We start from the raw sequence: 22,972 nt of genomic DNA on the forward strand, positions 1-22,972 counted from the left end.
CGCCAGGATGTCACCCAGGAACGCAAACACCGACCCCGGACCACTCAGGAGCAACACGCACTACAGATAAAAACGAAATCACAACCTTGGAAGAAAACTTCGTTACCGCCTACCAAGTCAACATAAACCCTTGAATGAAGATCTCAAGTACCCACGCGAGACAAGACATCCCATCCGGAAAGAAGTATTAGCATGTCAAACTTCGACGCAGAATCATTTACACAAGGGGGAGGGGGGGTACATGCGTGAACTGCAAACCCTCTTAGATTCTTACTCCACAACCCAAGTTACCAAGCCCTGCCAATGACATGTGATAGCCAATGTCATGTTCATCGCAAACGGCACCATCCATTTGTATGCGGTGCGTTTCATACGCCAGCTGTAGGTAAACAACAGAGCCTACAGGACGCCCGCTAAACTTGAACGCAGCTAGTCATGTACCATTACAAGTATTAAAGTCAGTAACCAAACAATGGCTTTATATCAACCCTACAACCAAAACTTCCCCAGCAACAAAACACCACATCGATCTAAATATTGTAGCGGCCTGCTAGCAACTACCTACCCAGCAACCCAAGCAAAAAGACCAAGTTGTATTAAGACCTACTCCAGCAGTCTGCCTAACAAACACCAACTGAAGGCAGCCGCCTTCACCATGCCCTTAAAGAGGGAATGGTGAAGTTTCACCATGTTTCATGTTTAGTATGTGAAAGTCTTCCGTTTTAAATATGTTGTAGCTAGTAGCACCGTTTCCTTTGTTTACATATTGTTAAACTAATTACCAGCTTCATCTGCTTAACAGTTCTAAGCAATTTAATGAGGAATTATGAGATTAGTTTAGTAGATAATTAAGTAAATAGGCGTCCGAACGCAACGATGACAAACATTGCTCCTGCCGCAACTGTAAGGAGACCGCGCCGAGCTATCACTCTGTTCCTTGTGCAAGGCAGTGCGGATGGGTCTGATCTCCATGTAGCCATTTGGCTTCCTACGTTAAATTTTATTACTGTGTTTATGTATGATATAGGTTCATCCAATGTGTTATTTATTAATCGAAGTGTATAGCCTTTAATTGATAATTTTCCCCAGTCGAGTGGGAGCTTTTAGTATTTTATTTCAGAGATAATTCTTTGCCCATGTCTATCCTGAGCGAGCCACGTGGTGTACTGCTTTGTACATGGTGTACAAAACATACCATGTCTTATGTTGTATTTTAATATAGTTTAAGTATGTAAGAATCTGAATATATATATATATATATGGGGAAAATTGTGTTAGCATTTCATTCGGACAAAACGAGAGGTCCAAGATATAGAGCTGGGGGAAATTCAGTGGGGTGACTTAACCGTTTCCCGAGCCTTATTTTATTAATTCTAGCAGTCACTAACAGCCATCACACTGACATTAGTCAGGAAGGCGAGAATCTCGCCATCTTGTGAGCGGGGGACCTGGAAAACCTCATGGTATACAACCCCCCCCCCTTCGCGAAGAGCACCACCTCTATCCTAACTTCTCACGTCAGTTCACAACTGAAAACCTTTAACCAGCAGGACCAGCCAGTGGATCACTGACAGAAAAGAAAAGATTATGTACATTATGGAAGAAAACCAGAACCTAGGTGTACTCAACCTTGTGTTCTGCAGCACCGGTAATGCAACAAAGATAACTTTTACCTCCAGGTGGTCACACAAGGTTTCTACTACTTCGGCATGAAGATACCACCCCACCTAGTGAAAAATGGAACCATCACGAGCTCCAACAGTGCGTCAAGTGCTATACACTCTCCAACTCCACCAACACGTGTCAGTACCTCGTCCAGAAGTGCAGCCTCTGCGCCCTGGACCATTATTAATCCATCTAAGTCGACAAGCCTTCGATGCCTATTCTTCAGTGGCGATCACTCTGCAATTTCCAACCAATGCCCCAGCAGACAGGAAACAAATCTAGGCCCAGGTAGTAGCCAAGAAAGCCAACCCTCTTAACTCTACCACCAGAATCTCAGCTCCCATCACTACCAGAAGACTTTCTAGTCCTATCAAACAGTAACGACTCCCACCAGGCGCCCCAGCCTTCACAATGGGGACCCCAAGATCAAACCAGCATCCCCGCAGCCCCTTACATCATGTACAGGCATTATCGCTGGTCTTATTCGACTAGCAGAGAGGCTTGCCGGACCAGACAACCGGTTCAACGGCTACAGTTTGGCAGGTCCGCGAAATGGACTGTCCGTTTAGAGGACAAGCTGCTTTATTACCTAGCCTCAGAACATTATACCTGTGTTACGAACCAGAATTTCTCGCCCGAGCACGGAGCAGTGAAGTCCACGCCATCTGTGAGTTCGCTCCCGAGAACCCCACAAAATGGACAACGCCATTTAGTGGTGACAGGATATGCCGGTAATAGGCGCTGGATTCCTGTCCTCGTCGGCTTGCGAAGTAGCCGCTGCTGACCTCTGGTGAGGTGGAACTTACACAGTGAACGCCATCTACGGAGCGATGAGTTGGACGTTTGTGTCTAAGCTAGTAAGTGAAGTTTCCTAGCGGTCCCATGTAGTGTCCCAGTACTGATGACGTGTCTGCTTTCACAGAGTCAACCTAGGACGGCTGTGATGAACGGTGAATCAGTCTACCCAAGGCAGCTAAGGTCTCTTCATCAGTCTGCTTTGTAGAAGCTGTGAGCCACCCCCGGACGAACTCTGCCGAGTGTAATTACCTGCCTGAGGAGTGGCAGCGACAGGAATCGCTATATCCGTGGCTGGCTGGTGGAGGAGTACCCACTGCAGTGCCGACCGAGGAGAGTGACCAGCAAGTCACACGAGGCTCCTGCCTAGGGCTCGCAACCCTAGTATTAGTCGTGGAGTGGCCTAACAACGCGGCTGATAGGTACCTGCCAGCTATAGGCTGGACTGTGGTTGTAGGCCATCATGACGAGGCACCCAGGGGAGTGTGATTTGGCTGGCCTATTGCCAGGGTGGATTCATCGTGGGTTCTGGGCCACGGAAGAGGAAATCAGGAAAGGGTACCCAGAGTGAGTGTCTTCAACGTCTTCAGAGGGAGACGAAGCTGTACATATTGTGTAGAAATATTTCCTGTGTGGGACTTTTATTTATATGTGGTGGTGGAAAAGGAATATATATAGAAATTGGTATACTGGTGTGTTTAATGTACCTCCCCCATTGATTTTACTTGCATTACGGAGTGCACTCCTTTAAAGCCTCTACGAACTTTGGGCCGGATACCCAAAAACTAATACCATCAGAAAAGAACCCGGTTGCATCTCATTAGGGCCGTAACAACCTGTCAACATCCAACTATCTGCCAACCTTTCTAAATTTCTTAGTGACCAGCAGTTACCATGGAGGATGTTAAATAGAAAAATTAAAGTCAAACAAATCCCCAGGACCGGACGAAGTGTTTGCCAGGGCTTAAAATGTAAAGAGGTGCTCTCTGAGAGTCTAGTATAATAAAATTTAAAGTATTGTGACAACGTTGAAGTAATTAGACAATATAACCCACACAAATATGGTACGAATCTGCTAATTACCCGGGTCTTAAGAATTAAATGAAATCTACACATTTTCACCCCTCAGTTTTATTAGTCGTATGAAATTGTATACTATTATGTTTACAACATGAGCATTTTGTTTTGGTATTTGTATCATGCTGTCATGAGTTAATTAGTAGTAGTAGTAGGTGTCAGAGTCATGAGACAAGGGAGTTGCACTCGGGTTGTCAATCTGTAGTGGCCACTCCATTGATACTATTCAATACATCTTGTGGGTTTATCATGATTGGAGTCAGTCGGCGTCGCCAGCAGTGGTGTGCGCATTATGACCAACTTAGTATCATTGACCTACCTCGTAACCAATTCTTTTATTATATTCATTATTACTGTATTATGCTAAGTGTATATTATGTTTATACTTATGTTTGGAGAGATCGTTCCCAGTTTTTCAGACTTCGCATCTGATAATTTGGTAACAGATGCCACACCTCCAGGCGCGAAAAAGCCCGAGTAGATTCGTTTGGATTGTGATGGTCAGACACGTTGCATTGTTAAGTGTTTGGTTACCATTTTTGTTCATTGTGGTTATCTAGTCTGGTTAGATCGTTATTCACCATATATGCCATCTTATATTGTTATTGATCAGTGCTTAGAGGTTATTTCACCCCATTGTGTAAAAGTATCTTTAGAAGGTTTTTGTTTATGTTATGTTTTATTCCCCACCATACAGTATATTGGTGTTGTCATTTACAGTTTTATTTTAATTCCCTGTACATTGATACCAATTGCGAGACCAATTTTACATAATATACAACTGTACGGCAACACGAACCATACCGAGATGCATGGGGGCGTGACACTGAACAAGAGCTCTTTGCCACAAAATATTATCTTCACACGAGTACACAAATGAACAAGACCTATCTTCCTTCTACGAATTTTCCTTTCACATATTACCGACTAAAACACTGCGATAGTCGACAACGCTGTTCCTTAATAACAACAATGCTTAATAACCAGCTGGTATTCAACATGACCGACCTCCTGATGATCCTGGAGGACGCGGCAGGCGTTACTCCTTTATATTGGCCAGGAAGGAGTAGATTTATATTCTTAGACAGCAAGAAGAACCATAGCAATTCAGGACCACTACGTTAGATTGATCGAAAAGAACCTCCACTCTTACACCAATTCCAGGCCACGAGAACCGTCTTCATCAACGGGAAGGGAGTCTATGGATCACTGAAGAGCCAATAGCCGACATCTACGCCAGCGTAGAAAATTAAAAGCTTCTGGGGCTCTCCTCGGCGAACGTAAACAAATTAACCTTCACCTCATTAGCCGCAAACCATCCAAGCCACCACACAAGGACTACCGCTTTGGCATCAAGATTCCACTCACTACCAAATTAAGATGGAACGCTCTTAAACAATGTCCGAAGTGCTACCAGTCCACGCATCTAGCCAAGGATGTCAGCAAACAAGGATGTTACACCTGACAAATTATAACACTGAAGCAGATGCGAAACACTAGAGGCTATGGACAGTCATCTTAAAAATCTCAAACCAACTGAATCCTATGCTTTTACCGACTGTTCTGTGCAATTAGGAACTGGTAGAACAGATTATGCATATGCTGAAAATAAAGAGAATGAAATAATCATGTCTAGTACACAGATTGAACAACTGGGCAAGCACGACACGCTGAGCTACTGGAAAGCTATCTAGACACTGAATACCTTAAGCGCAATGGGGATAGTGTGAGTGCTCTGCAGTCCTTAAATAACCCTTCAATTTATGTCTGAAAGTATCTTGTAATATTAAATGTAATGTAATTTTTGCCAATAATAATAACTATTGTATAAATTTTGTAGATCCCGTCCCATGTTTGAGTTGGAAAACATGGGAGATTTTGTTGACCAGACCACACACTAGAAATTGAAGGTTCGACGACGTTTCGGTCCGTCCTGGACCATTCTCAAGTCGATTGTTTTTCTCAAGACATTCTCAATCGACTTGAGAATGGTCCAGCACGGACCGAAACGTCGTCGTCCCTTCAATTTCTAGTGTGTGGTCTGGTCAACATACTTCAGCCACGTTATTGTGACTCATCGCCTGCACATGACAGATTGATTGGCCAATGAGGCTTATATGAAAGAAAATCGATTATGACTTTGGACTATAATTTCTTATGTTTCTAATAATTGCATTAAAGAAGTTCCCTCAAATTTAGAAGACCTAAAATGCCAGAGGGCTGAAAGCTGCAGTATTAAAAGCTATGACAAATTTTGCAATTGGTATTTGGATGGTCAGCACAGTAACCGGACCAAGCAATGTGATTTAGTAATTGAGCGAATTCGCCTCTGCTATAGGCAGATCTGGCAGGTTAGCGAGGCTGAGCCACTACCAGAATATTAAGATTATAAACCATTGCAAACCTTTAATGCATTCACTAGAACACTATATTGCCGAATGTAACAGATTTTAAACCTCCTGGCCTACCTCCAACTATTTCATTGAATCTGGTGTACCGACGACACCCTAACAATTTACCCCAAAATTTTGCTTCTTCATTTTAAAGAATGAAGAACAACTATTTATACTATTTTGAAGCAGCATCTCACGATCCCATCCCTTTGTGTGACAGTGCATAACAAAGTTGAATTTACATATTCGTACATTGAAACCGATTGTAACCATGATATGTGCTTCAACCTACAGCACAGACCTATTTTCTTGTGTATGACCCTCTGTCCTGTGTGACAGTGAATACCAACAATATCCTCACTAATAAGACCTAATTGAACTCAGATGACACACAATTTTAATTAAATTTTGTCAATAAAGATAAGAGGGTAGTAGCACAAATGCAGTTGTACCTAAATGTGTTAATAAATAACAGTACTAACGGATTAAATATAAACCCTCTTCATTTCTTTATTAAACGCATTTGGAGAACACCGGATGCAGGAGGGAGAGAATGGAGTAATAATTTACTCCCTGGACAGTTAAAGTGTGTCATGTTGAACTATTACTCGAGGAACTGCAAGTTATTGTCGAAAAAATTATCAGCACAAATTGACACCATCGTTACCAGGGAAAGCATAGCATCCGTACAGTATTAAACATTATACGAACTTGTATATTGTATTTACTGATATGGATATTCCGCCTGAGAAAACCGAAGTTTGGCAAACCTCGCATAGTAATATTAATAAGTGTCATACAATATCTTATTTGGATGTTAGTATTACGATGTATACTTCCGGCAGCTATCCGTGACAACCAGAAGAATTAATAACAATTACCTGGTACAACAAGTAACTTTTGATTATGCTAGCATCACCCACGAGGAGTATCTGTGTTCATACCTGATTTGTCCACGCTATGATCAACTATACAGATAAGCTGTATTTGTTTTAATTTTAGTTACTAATCATTTGTAGACTTAACACCTAGTAACATTGTAGTGATTTTTCTACCAATCTATAATTCCGATTGATAGACTTGCATTAAAAAAAAAAAACCCTCCCCCCCCCCCCCACCTTGTGTAGGAAACTTTGTGGGAATAAACTCACAGTTCACCTTAACATCATAAAGTCCGCTAACTAAAATTAACGTAAGAAATAAATTACAATATAAATATGTGGACAAGCTTGAATGGTCCGCAAGCACCATTCAAGCTTGGGGGTCAGAACACTGTTCAATCTGTCGTAATAATTATGATAATTTGTTACGGACTCGCTTACTGCCGTGTGGCCACACATTTGTGCCGAATGCATTTATAAAGCCTTCAAGAATAGTCAGCTGATGTGTCCAAGCTGCTGTGGATTATTAATTTATTAATATAAATTATTAATTTTTAAATAAATCAATAAATCCCACGAGTCAGTTTCCCCCCCCCCCCCCCTGCAGCAGGAAATATTTTATACAGATGTTAATGTATATGGTAATTCAGAAAATTACCAATTCGATAGTAAATAGAAAAGTACAGAAAAATTAATTGTGGTTCTTTATGATTACAATGTGTGGATAGGATGGCAGATGGGTTATTAAGTGGACAAAATATTGAAGTTTTTGAAAGGTAGGATAAAGTACATTTAGCGTTTACCATTTATACCGATACAATTCATTAAACTATCAACATTTAGTCAACTTTGTTGACCAATTGTTGATAGTTTAGTCAACAATCTACCCCCCCCCCTCATCTACAAAGTGGTAAAGAAACAAGTTGGTTGCTGGACACTGCTCTAGCAATCACCAGAGATAGCATCTTGCAGCGCTCAGCACTGCCACTTTTGTATACACAAAATCTGCTAACTGCCTCAAATAGTGAAATAGTATCCTTCCCCACGATAGTAGTCCAGAATATAAAGATTAGCAACAAATGTGTACTTCAAAATAGAGCACATCGGACTAAACTTCCTGAATCTAAAGAGTTGAACTTTTCCTGTTAACCAAAAATGTACGTATCTCTGATCAGCCAACATTGCTCTCCCACTATTCTTCCTGCTCGAGATAATTGACGAGGGCGGGGGAGGGGCATACTACCCGATTCACTTATTCTGCAATTATAATTTTTTTTCCCCACCATCCTACAACCAATATCACATTCCGGGGAGTCCAGTCCTGGCTACTGTGGGAGCGAGGACCTGTTGCCTGACCTCTCAGATAGTTGGTGGGAGTTTGCCGACCTGGCCGCCAGGGGGCTCCGGCGTGTCTACGTGACCTGCCAGTTGTTGCGTGAGAGGGTGCTGTTTAGCTTGTCGGCGCCATGGGGACCCCCCTCCCCCTCTGTTCGCCAGAAGACGACCATTGGTTTGGAGTTTTCAGTACGTGCTTCACATCTTGCTCTGGAGATTGTGTTGTTGGACATGTGTGTTCGTGTGGAAGAGGTGTACGGGCTCGAGCTCTTGACGACCCACTGAGCGCTAGTGAAGTTTAACTCTGCGGCAGTGTACAAGGAGTTCGTAGCCCACTATAATGTACGAACTTTGACCCTCCATGGGGACGGTGGTACGGTCGCCATTTCCAACCACTGCTGGCGTGTTACTTGTGTGGCATATCATGGTGTGCCCTTCGAGGCTTCGGAGATTCTTTGGCCAACATGGCACAGTGGTCTCCCTCCGTATGAACTCTGTTTCTTCCGGCAGGTGGCATGGGGTCTCCTGTGGTACACGGACTCTCGCCTTGAAACTCAAGTCCCCAGTTCCCTCCACGGTTACCTTGCTGGGGTACACACTGCAGGCATTCTATGCAGGGCCGCCACACTCCTGTTTTGGTTGTGGCCTTGAGGGGCAGCTGCTTGCACTGGGGTTGCGGCTGCCCCTATTAATCCGTTTCGGGAAGAGGATTACCCCCCCCCCCTCCCACGTTGGTGGCGCAGGACTTGTCGCCTCATGGAGTGGGTGGGGATGTTCCCCTGCAGCCTGCCGACCTGGTGGTGGTTCCGAGTTCCTTGGTTGCTGGCCCGGCGTGTGTGGATGGTGGTGTACACGACGAGGTGGGTGGTGTGCGGGGCTCCGGCCCTGCAGTCTGTCTCCTCGCTTCCGACGGCTTCTGCACCTGTTTTCTGTCTCTGCACCTCTGTCGCCTTCGATCTCCCTGCAGGCTCCCTCACCACTGTTGGTCTCTTCCTCTCCTCCGGCAACGCCAATTCTTTCTCCTGTCTCCTCTGTGGGTGGCAGTCTCGTCCCCCATGTCGTTGAGGCTGACATTCTGCGGGGTCGTGCTCTCAAGGTTGTGGGGCGGCCTACCACCGGCTCTTCTCGGGTGCCTCCTGCAGGGGGTGACAGATCCGATGACCAACGGCCTGTTCCCAAGCGTTCACCTACGGATATAGGAGCTTCGCCTCCTCGTACACGGGCAGAGGATGCGGCGTGTGTTGATATTTGTTCTGCAAGCTGTTTCTCTGTGGCATGCGAGGATGGTGAGTCTGGTGCTGGTGTAGTTCCAGCGGATGTTGTGGCTCCTGCTGTTGGGGTGGGGGCCGGTGTGGGGCCTGTGGCTCTCGCTTCGGGTGAGTTGCCTGGTTCCTCTTGGTGGGGGGGTTCCCCCTTGCTAGGTTGAGGTTTGGGGGGGGGGGGGGTTCCTCATTTGCTAGGTTGAGGGTGAGCGTAGCAACCTGGTGGTGGTACTGAAGAAAACTGCTCGCTCGGAGGGTTCGTGTCCCATCCCCCGTTTTCTCGGCGGCTTTTTTGCTGCCCCTCACGTCTACGGCCATTTCTTCTGTCTCCTGCTTGGTCGGAGGCGGTGCTGCCACCTCTGCAGCCTCCACCCGTTGTTCTGGTACCTCCTGCTTCCACGGCGATGGTGTTCCTGCCTTACTTGACTAGTTCTTCGTCTTCGGTGTCCTTTGGTTGGGGGTGGTCACTTCCACCGGATTTGGTGATACCCGAGTATATGCGGGTAGCATATACCAGAGTATATGACGTACCCGCGGTGTCGTGAGAGGCCGTTCACCTACCAAACAGGAGTATTTGATTTGGGAGGCTTATAAGCTTAAGTATCCATCATGGAAGTTCCGAGAAATATTCGCCACGATTGCTGTGTGTTGTGTTGTGGTGTTGCTTGTGCATAGGTGCGTGGTTGTGGGGTGGGGTTGCATGTGTGTCCGGGATGGAGCGGGTTTTGTTTTCCGGTTCTTGCGTGTTACGTTTTTTTGTTTGTGGGTTTGCTTGTGTGGGGTTTGCGTGCGTGAGTGTGTGCTAGTAGTATATTATGTATTTCGTGTCCTTACGGCCTTCTGGTCGTCTGCACATGTCTTTGTGCTTGTTTAAGTACTTACGGTTCCCTGTCTGGTTCTGTTTTCTGTTATGAATGCTTTGCGTTTCTTGTACTGGTGGTGTGTCCTGTTCTGAATTTTGTTCTGTCATTTGTTTTGCTTCTGTTTTCAGTTGTATGTGTCTTGTTTTAATCTTTTGATTCATTGCTTCCTTGTTCTCTTTTGTCGCTACTGACACCTTTGTGTGCCCCATCTGGTTAGTGCAGCTTTTGTTTTTGTATGCATGTTCCTATGTATTTGTATGTTTTTGGTTTCACTTATGTTACATTGCTCTATGTGCCTTGTTATCTGTATTTTGTCATTCTGTGTTCCTTGTTATTCTAGGCTTACTGTGTGCTGCTACTGTGCATGTTTTTGTTTTGTTTTATGGTGTATGTTGTGTGGTGTAGCGATTATATGCTTGGTTTTGGTGTTTCTGTATCTTGTGCTGTATTTAATGTTTTATAAATAAGAAAAAAATACATGACATCCCTACGTCAAGCATCTACCACCTCAAGTGGTAATCTTTGCGATCACTGGACACCATCGCATTTTACGTTTCGCTTCTCCCTTTCCCCCTACCATGAGGTTACCTTTAGGCGATTTCGGGGCTTAGGGACCCCACGGCCAGGTCGTCGACCAGGCCTTCTCGTTGCTGTACTGGTCAACCAGGCAGTTGGACGCAGCCTGACGTGCGAGTCACAGCCTGGTTGATCAGGGATCCTTTGGAGGTGTTCGTCAAATTCTCTTTAACACTGAGGGGTCGCCCAGTTATGCCCCTTATGTGTAGTGGAAGAGTTTTGAACAGCCTCTGATGTTGATAGTTTTCAGAGTACCTGTTGCACCTCTGCTTTTCAACGGTAGATTGACAGCTGAACGTCCACGTTGCACGCCACCACGGACTGAAGTCCACACTGCACGTGGACAAAACACCCTAGTGCACAATTTCCTCTCCCAAGAACTGCTGAACCTGTAGGCGGTATTTCCGCCTACAGGTGCAGGCGTTATCAATGCACCCACTTTGCCCAGAACTGCATCAGCCGTGAGCAGAGTTACAACTTCTGTGTTGGGGAAAAAAAACCATTACAGGATTTGCACAGCTACCTGCCTACCAGCGCTGCCTACTATGAGATGAAGCCCACACCGCAGTTTCATCAGACTGCACAGCTAAGAAAGTCGACATTCAGAAAATGACAGAAGCCAGACAAACCACGCCACTCCAAAACCGAAGACATTCAACATCCAGGCAGTAGTCTTCACAGACCTCCCGACAAGGGGCGGCGCTCCACGCAACTACTGGACGAACATACACAGCAACAGCCAATCGCAGATCCAGACGACACCGCCCAACCAAGCCAGCCAATCATCGACCCGCCCGTCGCCACCACCACCCACCATCGATAGCACTGGTTGCTGCCCCTCATAAACAGCAGAACAAGTCTATGTGGGTGGGGATGAGGACAGGTTGACCTAGTTTAGGCAGTTACCAGGAGGATGTAATTAAACAATTAGAAAACTAAAAACCAAACAAATCCCCAGGGCCGGATGAAGTGTTTGCCAGGGTACTTAAAGAATGCAAAGAGGAGCTTCCGAGCCACTGTCTACCATATTAATAAATCAATAGAGTCAGGCAGAGTGCCAGAGTCATGGAAGGTAGCTATGTGGTAGCCAATTTTTAAGAAAGGAGATAGATCACTTGTGTCAAACTATCGGCCAATTAGCTAACGTCTATTGTGGGAAAGTTACTTGAATCAATAATTCCAAATACAATTCGTCTCCATCTTGAAAAACAAATTAATAAACTAGTCGCAACATGGTTTTACAAATGGCCGTTCATGTTTAACAATTTTGCTAACTTTTTATTCCAGCATAGTTGAGGCAGTTGATAGTGGTAAGGATTGTGATGTGTACCTTGACTTTAGCAAAACTTTTGATACAGTGCCACATGAAAGACTAATTAAAAAAATACAAGCTCATGGTATTGGGGGCGCTATATTAACTTGGATTAGGGTATGGCTATTCCAAAGGAAACAGAGTTAGTATAAATGGGGTTAAGTCAGAGTGGGATAATGTTGTTAGTGGAGTACCTCAGGGCTCTGTCCTGGGACCTCTGTTGTTCATAATATATATAAATGAATTTAGATTCAGGTTTGAGTAGCAACATTTGCAAATTTGCCGATGATACGAAATCGGTAGGGAAATTAATTCGGAGGAGGACTCACTATCACTTCAAGTTGATCTAGATAGGGTTTTGAAATGGTCAAAGGATTGGCAAATGCAGTTTAATGCTGATAAATGTAAAGTTCTGAAGCTAGGTAATGATGAGAGAGTTACAAGATACGAGCTAGATGGTGTTGAGATTGCGAAGTCGATTGCGAAAGGGATCTGGGAGTTATGATTAGTAAGAATTTAAAACAAAAGGATCAATGCATGAATGTTCGTAATAAGGCGAATAGGACACTGGGATTTATTAATCGAAGCGTTAGTAACAAGACACCTGGTGTGGTTCTCAAGCTATATCTTTCTCTGGTTAGGCCCCATTTAGATTATGCAGTTCAGTTTTGGTCGCCGTATTATGAATGGATATAAATTCACTTGAACGTGTCCAACGTAGGATGACTAAGTTAATTCCCCAAATTAGAAATCTTTCATATGAAGAAAGATTAACAAAGCTTAAGTTGCATTCACTGGAAAGGCGAAGAGTTAGGGGTGACATGATAGAGGTTTACAAGTGGATGAATGGACATAACAGGGGATATTAATATTGTATTAAAAATATCAACACAAGACAGAACACGAAACAATGGGTATAAATTGGTTAAGTTTAGATTTAGGAAAGACTTGGGTAAATACTGGTTCAGTAACAGGGTTGTTGATTTGTGGAACCAATTGCCGCGTAACGTGGTGGAGGTGGTGTCCCTCGATTGTTTCAAGCGCGGGTTGGACAAAAATATGAGTGGGATTGGGTGGTTATAGAATAGGAGCTGCCTCGTATGGGCCAATAGGCCTTCTGCAGTTACCTTTGTTCTTATGTTCTTATGTTCATCCATTTAGAGGAAAAACTGGCAGATTTTCTGCTATTATTTATGGACAAATATCTTACATTCATGTACAGCCACTAGCACACATTGCGTTTCAGGCTAGTCCTTTATTCTATGTTCCACAATACAACTGCCAAATATTTTAACAACCAGGTACCCATTTAACTGTTGGGTAAACAGGTTACAGGTAAGGATTGACACCCAGTAAATCGTCCCCAGCCAGGATACTATATCAGAAGGCAGTATCAAATACTTTGTAGAAAATCTTCCGGTCTTCAATATCCGAGGCCATGCTCACCACATACTTCTCAACCAGTGGCCAGCACCCCATCTACAGACCGTTAAGCCTACAGAACCAACTCCAATACCGGCAAGCACCCACACCTCGTAGGACCCCCCCCCCCCTCCCCTCCCGACCGATCGTGGGACCTGCAGGTCAACCAACGCCAGGACGTCACCCAGGAACGCCAACACCGACCCCAGACCACTCAGGAGCAATAGACACTACAGATAACGAAACCACAACCTTTGAAGACAACTTCGTTACCGCCTACCAAGTCAACAAACCCTTGAATGAAGATCTCACTTACCCACATGAGACAAGACGACATCCCATCCGGAATTACCATGTCAAACTTCGACGCAGAATCATTTACACATGGGGACTTAGGTGAACTGCAGACCCCTTGCAGATTCTTACTCCACAACCCAAGTCACCCAGCCCTGCCAATGAAATTTGATAGCCCATGTCATTCATAGCAAACGGCACCATCTGTTTGTATGCGCTGCGTTTCATACGCCAGCTGTAGGTAAACAACAGAGCGTACAACTTGGACGCTGCTAGTCATGTACCATTCTAAGTATTAATGTCAGTAACCAAGCAATGGCTTTATATCAATCCTACAACCAATACTTCTCCAGCAACACAGAACTCCACACTGGCGACGAGGATGAATAGTGAACACAGGTATTCGTCCAGCTCTAAATATGGGGAAAAGCATGTTGTCTTGCCCCGGAGGAAAAACCTTGCTATCTGTGAGCACCAGACCAATGCGTGTGCCACTGAAGCTGAGTGATATCTACCGAATCTGCGTACAAAACCCAATGTGTGTACTAAAGACGCTTACACAAGTCTTCATGCTGTGAACTGTCTGCTGTGTTGGTGCTGATAACTCAAAAAATTGCTGACAACTGCCAAGTCAGCTGCCGAGTTGGAACACCACCACATGTACACAAGGCTAGGAAAGAGGTCAGTTGCTCCTGTATTGTTCACTGTTGTGAAATTTTGCATTAAAATACTTGTGTGCTGTGCAAAATTAAGGTAATTAGTGAATTTTTAACTAACATTCACAGTGCAGTAAGTTTTTAGTATTCTAAGGAACCATCCTGGAAAAAAACTAAACTATTTTCCGCTTGTTACAACTTGTAATAAAGGTGTTACATCTTGGCTTAACGTGTTTATGACATTAGAACATTGTTACAACTTGCTATATTGGTTGTTATAACTGGTTGGTGTTAAAACTTGTTCGAACGTTGTACCAACATCGTAGTTTCGAGGTGTGTTTGGAGGGCACCCACTCCAAGATAATGCTCGTCTTGCTCAAGGTAAGAAGTGGCGATTGTGTGGGAAAACTAGGTCATTTTGGTGCCATGTGTCGTTCCACACTAAGACCACAGTCAGTGAACTAGAGTACTGTACGATGGTCAGGTCATAGGGGTCAAGGTGGAAACAATAGTGCACCTCTTGTCCATTGCCGAGTGACACTACGAGAAATTAAAAAAACAGTTCCCAAAGCTTGAGAACTGCAATGGTAAAGCGAAATCTAACATTCTCTAATCAGACAGAAGGAAGCTCTTGCTCTTATATGAGGCTGTGAACACTTCAATTCATCTGCTTGGTGCACCCATCACCACGATAGTCACTGACCACAAGCCGTTGGAGACAATATTCAACTATCCGAAGTACAAACCACCAGCTCACATTGAGAGATGGGCTCTTCGCCTGCAGAACTACAACTTTACAGATAAGTACCAAGCCGGGTGCAGGAAATCCCGCTGATTACATCAGTCTACATCCTGCCAACAGTTTCATCACCACCAAGCATCAGCAAGTTGCCGAGGAATATGTACACTAACCCCTGATGCAGTCCAAGGCTCTCGCTTTATGAAATCCATACTGCGACCCTAGAGGATCGAACTCTGCAAGCAACAGTGGATGCATTGACCAAGAAAAAGTTTCCACGCATCCCACTCCCAGGAGTTGACCAAGATGCATTCAAAGCACATGAACGCATCCAGCAGAGTTAAGTGTTCCGCAACAACGCGACACTGCTGCGAGGTACTCTTATCATTCCAGCAGTTCAGCAGCGTGCTCTGAAGCTTGCACATCAAGGACGCCTAGGTCTTGTTAGGACCAAACCGCTGCTACGAGAAAAGTTGTGGTTTCCAGGTACTGATCGTCAAGCACAGGACATGCATGATGCCTGTGTCCCTTGCCAAGCTCTAGTGGATACTTCACGACACCTCTACAACCTTCACCACTACCTGCTGCACCATGGACTAAAGTACCAATGGACTTCTGCGGACCGCTACCAACTGGAGAGTAATTTACGGCAGTCATTGATGATCACTCACGTTATCCAGAATTAGAAAATCACTTCCACCTCTACTAAGGCTGTCATCCCGAAACTCGACAAGATCTTTTCAAAATTTGACATTCCTGAAGTTGTTAAGACCGATAAGGGACCGCCGTTCAATGGACAAGACTTCGTCAACTTCGCGGAGCACATTGGATTCAAACATCGCCGTATGATGCCACTACATCCTCATGCAAATGGAGAAGTCGAGAAATTCGTGCAACCTCTCATGATAGCGGAACGCTGTGCTCATGCCAAAGGACGATCCTGGAAACAAGCTATGTAGGCTTTTCTCAGGAACTACCGTACAATACCTCATGGAACACTGGGCAAGTCGCCTGGTGAACAATTTGGATCTCCTATGAGGATCACACTACCTGTCATGCCAGCTGAGGTAACGGATAAACTCTCAGAAGGATGCACTGGCCAAAGGCAAAATGAAAAAGGCTTATGATCAACGTGCAAAGGAACAATTCATAAAGGTTGGACACGCTGTTCTAGTTGAAAAAAAGAGGTAAAGCTAGATATGCCATATGATACAAAACCATAAAGTATCCTATGGTAACAGTGAGTAAGAGATTACACCACACAATATGGCTTATTTCAATGTGATTCCAACTAGTGTATTAAATGAAGTCTTACAAACGATAAAGAAAACATTTGTTATAACTATAAACAATTCATCAAGGGATATTCCTGTGCTTAAGGACTCGTCCTAAACGTCATGTTAAACGCCCTACGCGATTTGATGATTGTGTTCCCATGTAATGCAAATTATTTACTTATGCTAAATTGAAATTTAATAGCTTGAATAGGAGCTCTGCATTATTCAATATTTTGTAACTAGTAGTATGTCATTTTTGTTTAACATTTCATATTTTAAACATTGAAATCCTGTGTGGTAAAGATTAAGTTGTGTAAATTCTTTCGTGTACTTTATGTAAAATGTATGCAACATCTTTTGACATGTTAATTACTTTGTGTCAATAACCGATTTGTGCTACAAGCATGGTCGACATCCTGTATTAATTTTTTTAAAGCAAAGGAGGGATGTCATGTTCATAGCAAGCGGCACCATCCGCTTGTAAGCGTTGCGCTTCATATGCCAGTTGTAAGTAAACAGAGCGTACAGGACGCCCACCTAACTTCGACGCTATTGAAATTGAAATAAGTTTATCGAGGTAAAATACACACAAAGGGATGAGGTAGCTCAAGCTATTCTCACCCCGTTCAGTACAACGTGTTAATACATACAGATACACATCACAAACAATAAACATTAACTATTAGTCATGTATGTTACAAGTATTAAAGTCGGTAACCAAGCAATGGCTTTAACAACCCTACAACCAAGACTTCCCCAGCAACACAACACCACAGCCCACACTAACCGAAAAACACGAAGACGGCAGCAAAACTAACCCGCGTTGTCTACATCGATCTAAAAAAAATTGGCGGCCTACGAGCACCTACCTACCCAGCAACCCAAGCAAAAAGACCAAGTTTTATTAAGACTTGCTCCAGCAGTCTGCCAAACCAGAACCAATTTAAGGCAGCAGCCTTCATCTCCCCTTTAAGGGGATGGTGACCTAATTTTGACCGTTTGGATTTTTTTTAAATACACATTAGTTCTTTCAGTCTTGTAAAGCCACTAGCACGCATAGCGTTTCGGGCAGGTCCTCAATCTTAATATTCCCCGGATTATGACCCGCCAACTCAAGAACCAGGTACCTATTTTACTGTTGGGTAAAGAGTAGCTACAGTTAGCCCGAAACGCATTGCGTAATAGTGGCTTTAGGCATTGTATGTACTAGCTCTATCTATATATCAATCCATTAATGTAACATCACTTTTATGTATATACCTTACCTGAATAAACATCTGAATCTTAAGGATTGGCAGCCAGAAATCTTCCTCCTGCCAGGATACGAACCCAGGCCAAAGCGGTCGCGAAACGCCAATAGTGTTACCACTAGCCAACTGGTGAAAGCCATATCCGCCTCCGTAAAATTGACGTAACATCTTTCTTCAGCACCACAGAAGAAAGACGACTAGCAAGAAAGAGGACAGCTGTCTTCACCTCGTCGCCCCCGACTCAAGACCCTGCCTCCTCGCCTAGCCGGCCCGATGTTCAAAACCTCTTGCGCCACGCAGCTGGTTTAAGCCCTGGCTGCCTGTCTTCAAAGTTTCTTCTCACTGGCTATTCTTCAGCTATAGACACTTCCCCGTTCACCCGCAGGGTATCTTGTCCTATATCATTCATTGAAGCTCCCACCGAGCCCCACCCCTTGACAATGTAGACAATGTACTTCTAACTTACGGTTTACTTGAATACTGAAATTTCTCCACCTTAATTGCTTAGGTCTTTACCTCTTTACTGCATCTGACGTTATTGATAACATGCTACCAAGTACCTTATACTTGCCGCTCTAGTACATTTAACTCAATGGTATCCCTTATCCAGTTGATCCTAACCTCATCAGGAACTATACTCACGAAATGAACGGAATGGTAAATACAGTTGAATTCCAAGGCAATGTCACAATTAAATCAAAGTAAAAAAATCGAAGTCAATGAAACTTCAATTTATCAGTGCGATCTGAAACACTGAAATGGAATCTTAACATTTAGTGTATGAGTTGCTCTTGCATGCTACAAATGGCGCCGTTTTTCAAAAAAGCATGTTTTTACCTCACTGGTGTTGCATCTATAGTATAAAAAAACATGCGCCTATTTGAATGCAACGTTGTGTCAAAATTTCAAAGCAATTGGTAAAGAGGTTTCGAAGATTTCACGCACATGAAAAACAGTTTAAAAAACAAGTTTTTCCTCGTCACAGACGTGACATCTATATAGTATGTATATAAAAACCCGCTCGGATGCGAATGGAACGCTGTGAAAAAAATTCAAAACAATCGGTGATGAAGTTTCAAAGATTAGCGACTTTGAACAAACGAACATTTCCATTTCCATTTATATAGATAGATTACCAAGGCCGCTCGATCCCAGAGAGCAAGGCCAAAGCCGTCATCCTTGAACATTAAAGAACTTACTCTAGCAGCAAGTTCCACGGACACGGGATCTAACATAGAGAAGAAACTCCAATACTCATCAGAGTATGATCATTCACACTGTAAAAAACACTAAACTAACCTGCTGCTCATCGTGTGTCGGGTATCACCTCCTCACTTCCCTAACACACTCTTAACTACGTCCGTCCACTGAAGTGCGAGACTACACACTGAACACCAGCCGCTTCCCTCCCCGACTGTATGCACACTTGTCCACCAATCACCAGCCATCAGATTATTCCGCCAGCCAATAGCAACTTGCCATATGAACAACCAACGAATCAGATTTCAGTTCATACCCAGTCCGAATTACGGACCTCGTCTTCCAACAATAACAAATACTCAATAGCGTAGGACTGTTGTTTCAGCAGTTATTTTCCATAAACAAAAATAAATTTTACTCAAGACAATATTTAAAACATCTTATTCGCTATGCACGTATTTGCGATTGTAAATGTAAACACACACTATTTTAAAATTGCAAATGAGCATCATACATTAGTAGGCTCAGCAGTGAGTGTGTGTTGCTATAGTAACTTTGTTTTTGTTTAGAATAATATACGAAAGTTTAGTTCAATAATTATGTATACCCCATACTCATCCTGTAGACGGTATAGGACCCCCATGTCCATCCTGTGCATAGTATTGGACCCCCATACCCACCCTGTGGATAGCATTGGACCCCCATACCTGTCCAGCAGGCGGTAGTGGAACGGTTACATCCACACTTACTATCTACAGTTAGCAAACCAAACCAAGGCCTAAAATTCCTCGTAGTGGATAAATGTGAATGAAATATTTGAACAGTTGCTGTAAATTTGTCTTAGATCTGTTTTTAAATTCAGGTATCTTTTCGCACTCCATGGCATAGTGACGAAGAATGTGTGAATAGTTTTGCTGACACAGTTTACATCTGGTCAGATCTACATCAACGGGTAATGGAAACTCACAGGGATACTTATAATTGACTCCAAGCCAAGAAGTAGTAACATCTAACAGTCCTCTGGTTTTATTGGATGATCCACAGCTGTGTGGCTCTTCTTGCAGGATGGTGTGATGACAGATGGAATTGAAACGCTATGCGTACTAGTGGCTTTACATGAATGTAAAACTTCAAGTCTCTGTACTCTCATGAACCCAATGTACCTTGTATATAAATAAATAAACGAATGTAGTAATTTGCCTCAGATCTATAAAGTTTCAGTTTTCTGTGCATTATATTTCTCAAGCTGCTTATAGGCAATCCAAGCAATTATAGTCAACTCTTCCTATTGAAGGCCGATTCTTTGACAATTAGCAGGCAGACTAATATAATGAAGACAGATTCATTAGTTCTATTATACAATTGGAGGCCAACTAAAGATGGGAACCACGTGAAATTTCATTGTATTTATGTCTAGCTAAAGACACGAGCGTGCCAATTATGTCATAGGGTGTTTAGCGTAGTTAGAGATGATAAAGAATTACTTAGAATTAATGTTAAAATTAATTAGAATTAAACAAGAATGTAAGCACTCGTATATTCATATATATATAATTATATATATATCGTACCTAATAGCCAGAACGCACTTCTCAGCCTACTATGCAAGGCCCAATTTGCCTAATAAGCCATGTTTTCATGAACTAATTGTTTTTCGACTACCTAACCTACCTTACCTAACCTAACTTTTTCGGCTACCTAACCTATAAAGATAGGTTAGGTTAGGTCATATATCTACATTAATTTTAACTCCAATAAAAATAAAATTGACCTCATACATAATGAAATATGAAATGATAAAGCTAAGAAAAAAAAATAGAAAATATATTAATTCAGGAAAACTTGGCTTATTAGACAAATCGGGCATTGCATAGTAGGCTGAGAAGTGCGTTCTGGCTACTAGGTATGACATATATATATATATATAATATAAATCGGGGAACATGAAATTGAATCACAAGAAGGTGTCCAACAGGGTGACCCCCTTGCTCCTTTTCTTTTCTGCCTAGTCATCAAGGAAGTCACCGATAACCTGTCCAGCGAGCTCAATATTTGGTTTTTGTGATGGTACTCTAGCCGGCTCCCCAGCCTTACTCTTGGACGACATAAGAATAATTCAGGAGCAAGGAGCAAACCTAGGCCTCAACCTGAACTCTTCCAAGCGCGAAATAACCTCCACCAACCAGCACATAATAGAGCAAATAAAGGTTGTTTTGCCTGACATTCATACAACCAACCCTGAGGACGGCACACTCCTAGGTGCTCCTCTTGGAAGGAATGCCATCGACGAGGTCCTTGGTAAGAAGATCACTGACCTGAAGAGGATGAACGAGAGAATTGAAGACATCGATGCTCATGATGCACTTTACCTCATCACCAGATGCTTGTCCCTCCCCAGGCTGACCTACTTTCTAAGATGTTCGCCATGTTTCAACAATATTAAATTAGAAGAGTATGACAGCTTGCTGAAATCAACACTAGAAAAAGCCCTCAATCTTTCCCTCAGCGACTCACAGTGGAAACAGGCCTCCCGTCCTGTCAGACTCGGCGGCCTTGCCGTGCGCACAGCAACACAAATTGCTGTACCAGCGTTCCTGTCCTCTTCAGTGGGGTCTGACAACTTGAAGGAAATCCTATCTGAGCACCTAGTTCAACAGGCAGGGGTACATTATCCCAGCTTCACAGACTGCACAACCAAATGAGTCTCTCTTGCAGGACCAGCACCCCAACCACCGCCTTCTGAAGCCCATAAGCAATCCAGCTGGGATCGCCCCATTGCCGACCAAGAAGCAGCGACTTTGCTAGGAGCTGCGACAACACCACATGACACTGCCCGACTTAGAGCTGTAGCAGCTCCCCATGCAGGTGATTTCCTATTAGCAACCCCAATGTCAGCAACCGGCACCCGTCTCACACCGCAGGCCCTCCGAATTGCCGTGGTTTTCCGCCTCTCTCTGTCTGCCCTCCTGACAAATCCTATCACGGCACAACTATAGGAACAGGGTCAAGCATGGCAGCCAGAGGTACGAGAGGATCAGGGAAGAGCCAAGGTGACGAAATGAAGGAAATGTTCGCCCAGTTTCTGGAGGACATCAAGAGTGAGATGCAAGAAATGATGCAGGAAATGAAAGAAATTAGCAACCTGAAAAGAGCTGACAGCAGCAAAGGAGGAGATTAGAGCCCTCAAAGAGAATGGTATCGAGGCTAAGAATCAGAAAACCATCCAGGGAGAAGGTGGTAATAGTTTTTTGGACGAGAATGCCACAATAAAAGCAACATTGTGGAAATACAGTACTAAAAAAAATAACTGAAGTAATGACTGCAGTGATGGAGGTGGCCATGAAAGCAGCAACCGCACAGGAGGCGGCACGCTCCACTAGCCAACTGCTGGAAAGGAACAAATCAGTGGTTGCTGTGGGTATTGAACAGCAGGAAGGCTCTAATAGGACAGAGTGGAATGACAAGGGCAAAGCAGCAGTGAATTAAGTACTAAAGGCACTAGACATGGAAGGAGCTGAGCATAGCATTGAGAAGGTTTTCAGGCTAGGTTGGTACAACAAAGACCGAGACCGAATGATAAAGATAGTGTTTGCAAACGAGAGCACAAAGGAGAAGATCCTATCAAGGAAGAGCTCCCTGAAAAATGTGGGAAAATTCAAAAATGTATTCCTCCAGAGACACATGACAAGGGAGGAGAGAGGAGAGAGCCGTGGCGGCAGAAGCAAGGAAGAGGCGCAGGGCGAGAGGGGAAAACCAGGAATTCACAGCTCCCAACAACACCCCCAGAAGCGAGGGGGAAAGCCACAACCAGCTACCCAGTAACACCAGAAGGGAGGACAACCCCGCCTCCCTCCTCTGCATAGAAAACCCCCCTACCCCAAACCCTCCCTGCCCCCACTCAAATGTTGTGCCAAATCTCCCTCGCCCCCCCCACATCCAATCCCCACCCTTCTACCCCTCCCCTCCTCCCGAGTC

The 22,972-nt window shown here is 43.9% G+C and overlaps 1 long non-coding RNA gene across 3 annotated transcripts in view; it reads right to left on the bottom strand.

Annotated features, from left to right (window-relative positions):
• Positions 1-22,972, bottom strand: part of LOC123758526 (uncharacterized) — a 211,427-nt gene that overhangs the window by 135,076 nt on the left and 53,379 nt on the right. The window lies entirely within an intron of this gene.

Source organism: Procambarus clarkii, chromosome 11 (genome assembly GCF_040958095.1).
Source record: "Procambarus clarkii isolate CNS0578487 chromosome 11, FALCON_Pclarkii_2.0, whole genome shotgun sequence".
In the NCBI taxonomy this organism is placed as follows: Eukaryota; Metazoa; Arthropoda; class Malacostraca; order Decapoda; family Cambaridae; genus Procambarus; species Procambarus clarkii.